We start from the raw sequence: 12,579 nt of genomic DNA, 5'->3' as shown, positions 1-12,579 counted from the left end.
TGATTTTGGGGTCTTTTTCTTATATAGGCTTCTATTACCACCTACCCCATCCCAATTTTTCACACTTGCTGTCTGGTCACCCTAAATGGGACTGATCCCACTGGTATAAAAAATTAATGATAAAATTCCATTCACTTTTCTGGGATGAGAATCCAGCCCAATGTATGACTCAACCTCCTCCCACCTCCCCACAGGCTCATGTCGTCATTGATCAAGAAAATTAAAAAACCCAGTGTTTTAAATTTACACTGACATATCAGTTAAACCAAATTGTATCTGTGTACACATTGCAGGCACACTTGGCTACTATTTTTTTTCCCCAGACACACACAATTCACTGAGAAATACATGTTTGGACATATCATGAATTAAAAACATACATAACCCACACTGTATTCAAAAGCTCTATGCACCTCCAAATACAAAGTTATTGTTTGATAGCAAAGCGTAGTGAGACAGAGGGATGTGTGTATGTACATACCATAGTATACATTTACTACATTCTACATATCAACAGTACAAATATAATAGCTTTTACAAATTTAAGATGTCCACAGTCACAAACTAATCCCCAGCGTGCCTCTATCAAGCAATTTCCCCATTTTCCTCCATATCCTCATTTTACAGAAGAGGACACTGCGATACAGAGAGGTTTTGACTTGCTAGGAAAGGGACTGTGGTCCTCTGTGCCATGTTTTATTAATCTGGAAACACAAATTTCACATTCCACAGGTGAAATCTGAAAATATGTGGGTTTTAGTATGTTTATAGCTACATGCAGGTATGTAGGTACCATTATCTTCACTATACTGATTCAGAAGCATTACAATCTAATGGATTAGGCAACTGCATATGACGAGATGCAGGGAATTATTTTCAAAGATGCTGAGCTCCCACATCTCCAATTGAAGTCAATGGGAGCTGCAGGTGTAGAAAATCTGGTTTAGATTCTTACATTATCCTGTAAGTTTAGGCAAGTCACGTGATCTTATGTGTCTTTTTCCTCATGTGTTAAATTGAGATTATGATATTTATCTGTGTTTACATGGGTGGTGTGAGGCTCCAATAAATATTTGGGAATTGTTATTCAGGCCAGTCAGTGGAAAAGACGGGACTAGAACATGAAGTCTCTAGGTTCACAGACCTTTGCAATTTCCTAGACACTGGGGATCTTTTGATGGGGAAAGTATGAGCAAGGAGCTTTTAAGGAAATTTGATGCAGACTCCCTGGTCTCTTATCTAGACACTTTGCGAGATATTTCTGTTTGGTGTGGACTATAAAAAACAAACAAAAAAAAGTATGCTGGCCTGGCGCTAATGTGTTGTTTAATAAGCCTGTGTCAGGCCAGTGTTTTGGCATATGGTTTCTTTAGAACACTACATTGTTTAAAATTCACATGAAAATTGCTTTAACAATTATTTATCTTTTCTGCCCTCCAGTGCATCACCCCTTACCAGAGAAGAATAAAACAAATTTGGAGTTCCTAGGTCAAACTCTTCGGAAGTTATATTTTATATAAACACAATAAAACTGGAAAATATCTAAGAAGTGAGAGAATCTCTTTTTTTTTTTTTTTAAACTTTCCCCATGTCTGGTCCAATTTTGTCTTTATAATGGTGAAATGCTAGTCTACACAGTTAAATGCATCTAATGTATGTATTGCTGATGTCACCTTCAGCTGTATCACAATCATATTTTTCACAAGTCATGTATATCTGTGGTTCTCAACCAGAGCTACACATAACCCTGGAGGTACATAGAGGTCTTCCAGGGGGTACATCAGCTCACCTAGATATTTGCCTAGTTTTACAACAGGCTGCATCAAAAGCACTAGCGAAATCAGTACAAACTAAAATTTCATACCATGATTTGTTTATACTGCTCTATATACTACACACTGAAATGTAAGTACAATATTAATATTACAACTGATTTATTTTGTAATTACATGGTAAAAATGAGAAAGTAAGCCATTTTTCAGTAATAGCGCGCTGTGACCCTTTTTATTTTTATTTCTGATTTTGTAAGCAAGTAGTTTCTAAGTGAGGTACAACTTGGGGAACACACAAGACAAATCAGCCTCCGGCAAGGGGTACAGTAGTCTGGAAAAGTTGAGAGCCACTGACATATATAAAAACAGCGGTGGACTTGCTGTTGTAGGGATTATCGATTACAGTTACCAATCTTTCCTGTTTATTTGTGTGCTGTAGTTACAGTAATTAACATTTGTAACAAATAAATATTTTACATAGTTGAAGTTCCAAAACTGGCACCTCACTATATCAAGCTGACAGTTTTCTTTGCTGTTCTTTGCATTTATACCTACCTGTGAGTGTGTGGCCCCTTCTACTTGAGGCCAATATGCTAGTATAAATTTAATTTTTGCTGAATTTCATGCATTTTCACAGCATTTGTGCCTTGAAAAATACATCAGTAAAATCTGAATTTTGCACAACTACAAAGTTGCAAATCAAACCCCAGAAGTTTTGGCCCATCTTTATTCATCATATTTTACATCTTCAGTTTAACATTATTACTGGTTAATAGGTGCACCTGAAAATCAAGCTGTATTGTAATATCTGGTGCGTTATGTTAAATGAATCTTTTCTAGGGCAGCAAGTCTATTTTTCCTCTTCCTAATGAAGAATACCTCATCTTTTCCAATTTTCCTATCAAACGAATCCACATCATCTTGAAACAGTGCCACATCCAGCTGCATCTATACTCAGCTTCAATTACATGAAATTACCCAACCTACTCTTAGGTCCTTTAGGTGCTCTTTTGCTATGTGAGGCATATGCATGGTGCATCTCTTGTGAAGTGCATGATTACAAACTATTCAGCACAAGCCTGTTTTAAGTAAACAGTAAATTAAATATTGTCAGTGCTTGTTCAAACTTGCTCTTATGAAGGAACTTCTAGAATGGGTTTCATAAAAGTCTAGATTTAAGAAAGGGCTGGGCATAGAGAAATAGTTTCTTAAAAAACTTTCTCTTGGCTCACTGGTTTGTATCTCTAGGCTTTTTTCCCTTTTAATCTACTATATCTTTGCTTGTTTTAGGATTGGTTCAGGATTTGGACATCCTGTTTAGGTGCCATTATTTGAAAACTGGGCTATATGGAATACTGAAATCTTGCGCATAGGCTACATATGAAGAAACATTAGGGTAATGGTAATTTTGCCATAATTTTTCACAAATGAAAGTTTCTCCTTCAACAGCTGCTCAACAATAATTTTTCCTTCACAGAATCCCCAAAAGAATCGCCGTCTTTCAAATCAGCTGCCATTATCTTTTGTACTCAATGAGACTTTTTGTACTCTCTGTGCTTTTAGCACAGGTGGCCTCTGTATCCACCAGTTCCTCAGTGTTTCTCTCTACCTCCTAACAATATTGGACTATCATTGTCCCCAATGGTGGCTTGGTTTTATGGTTACTGAGAACGATAGGAGGCAGTGAATATTTTGCCAGAGGGCACACTTAACTGAGGGCAACCTCTGGCCATAAGCCTGTGGAGAACAATGGGAAATGGCAGCCATTTTGAGATAAGACTGTTCTTTTAGAGTTTCTTTGGAGAAGAGTTCATGCACTTGCCTCTGCTGAAAGATAAATATAATCCTGAATACAAAAAATAAATATAATCCTGAATATTTCTTTGTCCCGTAAAACCATAATAAAAAGGAATTAAAATGTAATGTGTCTTTAAAATTTATTTAAACTAATTTGGGACTCCAAGCACTAGAATGCTCTCATCATAATATGCAGTGTTGTTGTACCCACATCGATCCCAGAATATTATGAGGCCAGGTGGATGAGGAAATATCTTTTATTGGACCAACTTCTGTTGATGAGAGAGATAAGCTTTCAAGCTTCATAATAATAATCACATGGTTATTACAAAGTGTTACTACAGGACAGAAATAAGGTTGTTTGGGTGCCCTAACAATGCACTGTGTTTTAACATGTCAGGATTTCTTTTAAATTTAATATTAATTCTGAATAATCTGGGTTCATAATTCTTTGTTATGAGATAATTACAACATCCTTGAAATGTTTTATCTTATATTACTCACACATACTCTCAACCATAACTCCATTTTAACATGGTTTTTGTCTGGGAATTGATATTGCACCTAGCACACCTGGAAAGTTACAGACAAACTGGTGGGAGTTTAATAAAGAACAAAAAAATATGATTAAAAGGGCAGAGGAAAGATTCCAAGAACTAAACAAGATTAGCTAAATGATGATTAAGGGGAAGAAGGAATGTAAATGTCTATTTGTATTTCACAAGTAAGAACATCAAGGAGAGAGAAAACTTATTTAGTATGGGTTGTATAAGAGGGTATAATAGCTAGGACTAATGGAATTAAATTAAGAAAATTTAAGTTAAACATCAGGGAAGTTTCTCTGACAGTGAGATCTATTAGATTGTGTAATAATCTCCTAATGGAAACAGTGAAAGTTCCATCCCTGGAGACATTAAAAACTAGACTGGAGAAAGCACTGGAGAATATACCACTTGGAACAATCCTATACTGAAGCCAGGGGGGAATGGACTAGATGATCTTATAGGTAGTTTTCATCTCTTATTTCTATGAGTCTATCTTATGCATGCCCCATCAAGCAAATTGAGATTACTAGCCTCAAAATCTTAGGATACAAAATACTAATTTTATATTATGGATGTTAGACATGAAAAAATACCATAAAATAGAACATCCAGCCTCCCTTTCCTAATTCAGAAGAGATCCCTGCAGCATATTTTCTAGTCCATCTCCATTCTAAAAGTCCTACATGATGTAATTTCAACCTCTTCCTTTGGAAAACTATTATACAACCTAATATGATTCATTGTCATATTTTCTTGAATTCTGCCTACTTTTACCCTTTCTCAGTTTCATTGCATTACCTGAGTACTACACCTAATGTGTCTCAAACTTTGTTTAAATCCTTCCACTATTAGTAAGCTGTTATGTTTTCCCTCGGTCACCTCTTAGTTTTATCCAGATAGCTATTTTGAACTTTCCTCATAAGTCAAATCTTTCAGGTCTCCTGATTACAGAGAGGAGAAAAAAATATTCTCTTCAGCTTACCAGTATCTTTTTGCCAATGTGGTACCAAGATTTGAATGCATAATTTCAAGCTGTATATGGAGAGGGATGATTATGTCTCTACTTCATCATGGAATGCCATTGCATATGCAGGTCAAAATCATAATGGCTTTTTTTCTGCAAACATTTCATACTGTAAACTCATGTCAAATTTGCTGTTATCATCTCTAATCTCTTCCAGTTTTACATCTTACAATATTTCTTTTTGCCACTGAGTATCTGCATTTTAGATTGCTCACCACAAGTATTGGTTTACAGTTTCCCAAACTTATTCTCAGTCTATTTTCTGTTTGTGATTCTAATCTCTCTAGGTTCAAAGATGTTATTTCTTTGTACTGACTGTTGTTCACAATGCCTCCCAACTTAGCATCACCTGCAAATTTCAAAAACTTGTTGCTTAGTTCCTTTTCCAGATAATTAGTGAAGATATTAAAGATCAACACTGATCTCATCAGATCCTCAACTGGACACTTTGCCTGAAACCTATATGTGGCTGTTTATTATTCCACTCTGTTCATGGTCTTTTAGCCAGATTTCATCCACATGACAGTGTTTCTATCCAAGCCAATTTGCATTTCATTTTTCAAGTACGATTTCATGAGAGACAGCATCACACTGCTTTATCTAAATCCTTTTACCAACTGTTATGGTTCCAGGGTTGTGCTGCACTTTGACCCCATTCTCTCTCTCTTCCATGAGGAACCTTTCAAGCCACAGGCCCATACCTGCACTTCTGCCAGCCCCCCAGTTACCTTACTTTTGGACTGGATCACCAGAATACAGCCCTACCTGTTTCCCAGAACATTACCTCCAGCACATCCAGCTAGGTTTGGCCCCTGCTATATATTTCTCTCCAGGAGCCTGTGACCCAGTATGAAATTGCAGTAACGAAGGACAGATTTTTCAAAACATGTGTGATCTGTTTATCTAAAGAAACATCACAAATATGGAGACAAGTGTTAAAATACCATTTAAATGCATACTAACTTACCTAAACCTGGGCCTTTCTTTACCTCTTTTAGGGAGGCTTACATCACTGCAGTGAAACCTCCCTGCAATCTTTCTCTCTCAATCTGATTCTCTGGGCAGTGTCTCTCCCTCCCATAGTTCACAGCTTATACATTCCAAATATCCTTTTTTCAAAGTTCCTGGGTCTGACTTGGGACCCCACACCGGATCCAAACTGGCTTATGCATTTCTCTAGAAAAGACAGTGGATTCAGGTATTGTTCCTTTGAGCACCTTATTATGTAGTTATTATTCAGTATCATTTGCTGCCACTTCCTTGCTACCATCTCTTTCGCTCTGAGAGGAAGATTTTCAAAGGCCCATAAGGCAGGTTTAGGTGCCCAATTCCCAGTGACTTTCAATGGAATTGGATGCCTAACTGGCCTTTCTGTCTTTGAAAATGACCACTAGATCATTGGTTGGCTACTGCCTGCCCTAGGACTATTCTTGGTCTTCTGATGATACTCCTCTATCCTCTCTCCAAGGGCAGAATATCTATTACTAGCAACAAGGATGAAACATTCCAAGGATGACACATTCTCATCACCTTTTTTGCATCTCCATAACCATTATGTCATGTATTGTTTCAATTTATTCTGATGACCTTCCTTCACCCTATACCCAATATTTTTTCCCTTCCAGCTCCCAGTGATGTCAAAAGCTGCTAAAGCCCCTGCACGGTTCCATGTGAGGTGAGGTGTATAGTAGTCGTCCCCTGGGGTTCACCCAGGGAAAGAAATGTTATGATTTCCACATTGGATTATCTTCACTCTGCCAGTACCCACTGTTTTCTGGAGATATGTTCAAGAGCGATTGTGCTTACCCTGCAATTTACCTCCCTTCAGATCTGCTCAGAAAATTTGAGGTAAGTTGTAGAAATGAAGACCTGTCAGGCTGTGCTATCACAATATTTCTCCAGACTGTCTTATATCACACATGTTTGCAGGTGCACCTCATTCATGTGGAGAAATGGTATTCTGAAAGGGCCATTTTAACCACTACCAAGTCCTAGGTTGTATTGTCCTGACATGTGCAGAAAAGGCCAGTTCACGTGAAAAGGTTTTTCTATCCCAGAGACAAATATATGATGCACAACAGGCTCTGTAGATGTGGAGTCTCTAAGGTGATAAACAGCCATATGTATATTACTCACATATACATTTGCTAATGTACAGATCCCGTTACACACATTAGCACTTAATAATACTATGTGGTTTTAGAACAATCCCTGAAGGATGTTAGTTCTATTAAAATTATTTGAGAGCTTGGAGAGTGGATATAATCTGTTTCCACATCTTATGCAATTAAAAGGTGAATTGCAATGCCTTCTTAACAAAATAAATGTAATAAACTATTTGAGATCCCAAATTATTAACTGAATGCATGTGTGGAATTAGAAATGACAAATAAACACATAATAAAACGTGAACAGAAAGATTTTTACCAGTGAAGACCTCAGTTCATGCCCCCAAGTTTCCATATTTCTGCTGCAACAGTGGTGACATTACTAACACCAAAAACAGGGCAGGAGCTGCCTTGCTTAAATTGTTTTAGCTGTGAATGATGTCATCCATCTCCTGTAGGAGAAATAACACTGAACGCTAAAGGGCTTGACCTGAGGTCTTGGCAGGTATGGGACAGAAGAACAGATTTTAAATTTTTTTAAAATTTAATATTTGTAATATGTGTCCCTATACATCTATTCTGTTAATGTTTTGGGATCTCAAAGAGACTGCTTTTTTTAAATGCATTTTGGTTCACTTTACAAGACAGCTTATAGCTACAATGTTCATATCAATATGCTGAAATTCCAAAAGACAGAATAAATACATTTAGAAATATACATTAAATATTACAGATTATTACTGACAAGAGCATTTTGCAGTTTATTGAGAAAATAACATTGTTTTCCCAAATCAGTGTTTTTCAGACATGTCAAAGTCACTAGCTCATACTGAGGAGCAAAGAATATACAGAGAAGTATAAAGTTAGCAGCGTGGGAATAACTATGTTAAAACTTGTATCAAGCCTCTGAATAGAGCAGACTGCAAAAATCTGGGTAAAACATTTTTGTCAGAATCTGCTGATTTGGAAAATATCAAACCATTTTGTGGAGATGCTTCGATTTCAATGAAACTGGGGCAGGGTTTTATTAGAAACCTGCTGGGTTGTCTGTTACCTTACCTGACTACAGGGGTGCTGGAACAATTTGTATAGTGGGGATGCTGAAAGCCAGTGAATCAAACCATAAACCCTGTATATGATGGAAGCCACTTCAGGCCAGGGGGTGTTGCCACACCACCAGTTTCAGCACCTATGCCTGACTGGGCTTCCAGTTTGGGGTTTCAGCTGCCCTGGAGTCAGGGACCCCAGGTCTGCAGCTTCCTCCATCTGTCAAGCACTGGGATTCTATCTGCTTTCACAGATTGAATTTTTTAATTTAATCCTGAATAGCAACGATTTTGAATTGGTTGATAAAGGTCATAATATTAGACTTCTGTAAGGTGTTTGACTTGGTACCGCACAACATTTTGATTAAAAAACTAAAATAATATAAAATTAACATGGCACACATGAAATGGATTAAAGGCTGGCTAAGTGATCGGTCTCAAAACATAACTGTAAATGGGGAAGTGGGTTGTTTCTAGTGTGGTCCCTCAGAGATCAGGTTTTGGCCGTATGATATTTTTATCAATGACCTGGAAGAAACCATAAAATCATCACTAATAAAGTTTATAGATGGCACAAAAAATCAAGGGAGTATAAATAATGAAGAAGACATGTCACTGATTCAGAGTGATCTAGATCACTTGGTAAACTGGGTGGAAGCAAACAATATGTGTTTTAATACAGGTAAAGGTAAATGTATACATCCAGGAACAAAGAGTATGGGAAGGAACTCTACCCTGAAAAGAAGTTATTCTGAAAAAGATTTGGGGGTTGTGATGAATAATCAGCTGTAAATGTGCTCGCAGTGTGACTCAGTGATCAAACAGCTAATACAATCCTGGGATGTATAAACAGGGGAATCTTAAACAGGAGTAGAGAAGTTATTCTACCTCTATATTTGACACTGGTGCAACAGCTGCTAGAATATTCCAAGCAAGATGTTGATAAACTGGAGAGGGTTCAGAGAAGAACCATGAGAATGATAAAAGAATTAGAAAGTATGCATTTCAGGGATAGACTCTAAGAGTGCAATCTACTTATCTTCATGAAGAGGAGGTGGGGGTGAGTTGATTACAGTCTATAAGTATCTACATGGGGAACAAATATTTAATAATGGGCTCTTCAATCTAGCAGAGAAAGGTATAACGTGATCCAGTGGCTGAAAGTTGAAACTTGATAAATTCAGACTGAAATAAGGCATACATTTACAATGATGAGGGTAATTAGTCATTGGACCAATTTACCAAGGGTAGCGGTGGATTCTTAATTACTGTCAATTTTTAAATCAAGAATGGATGTTTTTCTTAAAGTGATGCTCTCGGAATTATTTTTGGGAAGTTCTATGGCCTATGTTATACCAGAAGTCAGACTAAGTGATCACAGTGGTCCCTTCTGGCCTTGGAATCTATGGAGCTATAAAATCAAATTTTGAAATATAAAAATCCTCCGTGAAATGGAATTACTTTTCTCCACCCAGCTCTACCTTTGAGCATGCCCAGTGGGATTTAGAGGTTTCCAGAACTCTGAGCAGACTGAATTTGTGTGTGTTTAATATAAGTACTGGACCTTCTCTCCTAACAAACCTATGTCCTACACATTACAAGGAATATATCATTCTCCATTTCCCTATATAAGGGGAAATTACATTTTAATAACCTTACTCTCCCTACAAAAGCAATACACTTTATCCTGAAGCACTCCTGGGTATATAGAATGAGACACAGCAGAGTCATAAGGCAGTCTCCACGTGGAGCATCCTCCAACAGCAGGTTGCAGTTGGACAGGTGATCCCTGCCTCAGTTTCCCTACTTGTCTGGACATGAAAAGAACATAGTCTCTTAATGTCCAATACAAAGCCTGCTTCTTAACATAATTTATTCATATGCACCTATGCAGTGGTTCCTCAAAACTCTTGTAAAACCCTTCTCCATTCCCACAATAAACATATAATAGGTACAGCAGTTTCCTGTTCCCCTGTGCAGGAACATCACTTGCAGGTAGCCCACCCGAGAGTCCACCATCACTCCATTCTCAGTTCCTTTGCCTGTGATCCAGTGTCCCACTCTCTAGACCTCCACCTTGAATGAACAGTCTCATGGCTTTTCCACCAGAGCTCCCAAGTCAGATCTCCCATGAGAAAGCTCTGCAACAGGTTCTACTCCCCAGTTCTCCCTGACAGTCATATCTCACTCAGGAAATGTCCATTGGGGACCAACCCCTTGTTCCTGGACTCTTCTTGCAGTCCTCTGCCCAAATCTTCACCCAGAGAACTGCCCCTTTCCTTCAGTGTTCCACTCCCCAGGCGTTGTCTATGATTCCTATGCCTGCAACTGGCGATCCACCTTCCAGCAACAGTCCTCTTGCTTCTGGGCTTGGCTTCCCCTGACCAAACTGGAGCTTTCCTTTTCCCTGGGGCCCCTGTCCAAACCTTATGCTCTTCAGGATTCCCCAGCGTTGGTCAGTTCAAATCAATAGTTCTCTCTTCCAGCTCTCCTCCCCACACCCAACTATCCCTCACCAGCTCTCTGTTCTATCTCCAGCAGCTCTGACCTGCTCCTTTTCCTGACTCCTCAGTCAGTTCTCAGGCACACTCCTTTCCTGTGTCTTTATAGGGTCTTGGTGCCTTCTCTTAACCCCAGTTGGGATGCACATGAGGGTTCACAGGTGCACTGGCTTGTACTACCTGTTAATGGGGCCAGTCACCCTGTAAACTAGTAAAACAACAGATTTATTCAAAACACAATTTTCAAAAAGAAAACAACTAACCCATGGATTTATTCCCAATAGTACTTGCTAATATCTACAGACAGAACCTAGAATACTTCAGAAACCTCAAAAGTAGAGTTTGTACTTTATAATGGATTCTCTTCTTTTCTTCAGTCAGAGCAGGGGGTTTAAAAAGAGGTTGATCTATGGAAAGGTCTCATCTGAAATTCAGATTACCCAGCTGGTCTAATCAGTCTGTTCTCTGGTCTAGCTCCTCCCTTCCAGGCAGGTCTGATGCATGTTGGATCCTCCAAAGACAGCCCCAGCTCTACTGTGGTATAACAACTCTCCTTGGCAGTAACAGTCAATGTCAAAGCCACCTTACAGGAGGCTTGGTATCTACAGCTCTGGAAGGAGCAAGTATAGAAAAAAAATGGTTGCCCTTGGGAGCTTTGTAACTCCTGAACCTAGTGGGAATTTAGCAAAGAAGTTAATGTGATGCTGTTCCCCTTCACAGTGTAAAATACCTTGAGGTAAGCACCGGAAGCCAGAACAGTGAAGAGACCATTTTCCTTCACAGAGCTCACAAGACTCACAGTTTCTATAGCATCAATTCGTTTAGTTGGGGGCTGAGGAGAGAGGAGACTGCGACACTAGGATGGGGAGAGCAAATTCTCCCACCAGAACATATGAAAAACTTGTGCCAATTCCTGTTCTCTACACGCATATAATGCACACTGGAAGCTATTTTAGCTCTTTTCCAAACCAGTCCTTCAAGTGTAATAGTTCTGCGTTGGTCAATAAAGTTACCATGGTCTGTGAATCACAAAGTACTCACCTGGATTTCCTTATGAAATACTTAACTTTTAATTACAGAAATAAGATTCAAAGGTGCTAGATGCCAAAACAGTACTCTAACCAGCTTAGAAATCACTGCTTTTCTCACTAGCAGCCATTCTACAAAGCTCTATTCCAACTGGTTGATTAGCCTGCACCTAAGTTATAGTCCAGAGAAAAATGTTGCATTTTTTCTGTTCAGGCACTTCTAGCCAAGGAATACAGAAACTCACACAGAGATCATTAACAGGTTTCATAAGGTATGCAATAGACACAAACACCACTACATATGCATCGCCCTGGTGTTGCAATAATGTTTTCTCTCTTTTTCTTTACTTAGTTTTACCACAGTAAGTCCCTTGTGGTTGACGGCACTACATAGAATCCTAGATTTGTAGTTTATATAACTGATTAGTATACTCTGTGGATTGTCTTCTGCATAAAATGACACATGTTTAGGGACACAAAATTATCTTTCCAGATCAGGGCAATAAGTTCAGAAAAGCCAAATTATCAACAGGTTAAATGATCTACAGTGAATTCTACTGAGGGGAGAGATAATAGTCCACTATATGGTTCCAACTCTTAAGTACCATCATTCTGAAGATAGTATAGTATATTGGAGAAAAAAATCTAAACCTGCTGCGATGAGCAATGAAAGTGGCAAAGTTATTTATGATGCTTTTACAGTGTTAAGGTTTTGGAAGCTTTAGATAAAAAACACCCCCTCCCCCCAAATCTGAACA

The 12,579-nt window shown here is 38.5% G+C and overlaps 1 protein-coding gene across 2 annotated transcripts in view; it reads right to left on the bottom strand.

The window, feature by feature from the left end:
- Positions 1–12,579, bottom strand: part of AKAP6 (A-kinase anchoring protein 6) — a 405,462-nt gene that overhangs the window by 177,147 nt on the left and 215,736 nt on the right. The gene's annotated exons all lie outside the window — the stretch shown is intronic.

This window comes from Chelonoidis abingdonii, chromosome 4, assembly GCF_003597395.2.
Source record: "Chelonoidis abingdonii isolate Lonesome George chromosome 4, CheloAbing_2.0, whole genome shotgun sequence".
NCBI classification, from domain to species: domain Eukaryota; kingdom Metazoa; phylum Chordata; order Testudines; family Testudinidae; genus Chelonoidis; species Chelonoidis abingdonii.
The sequence above is the reverse complement of the archived record's forward strand: the minus strand, read 5'-3'. Positions and strand labels throughout refer to the sequence as shown.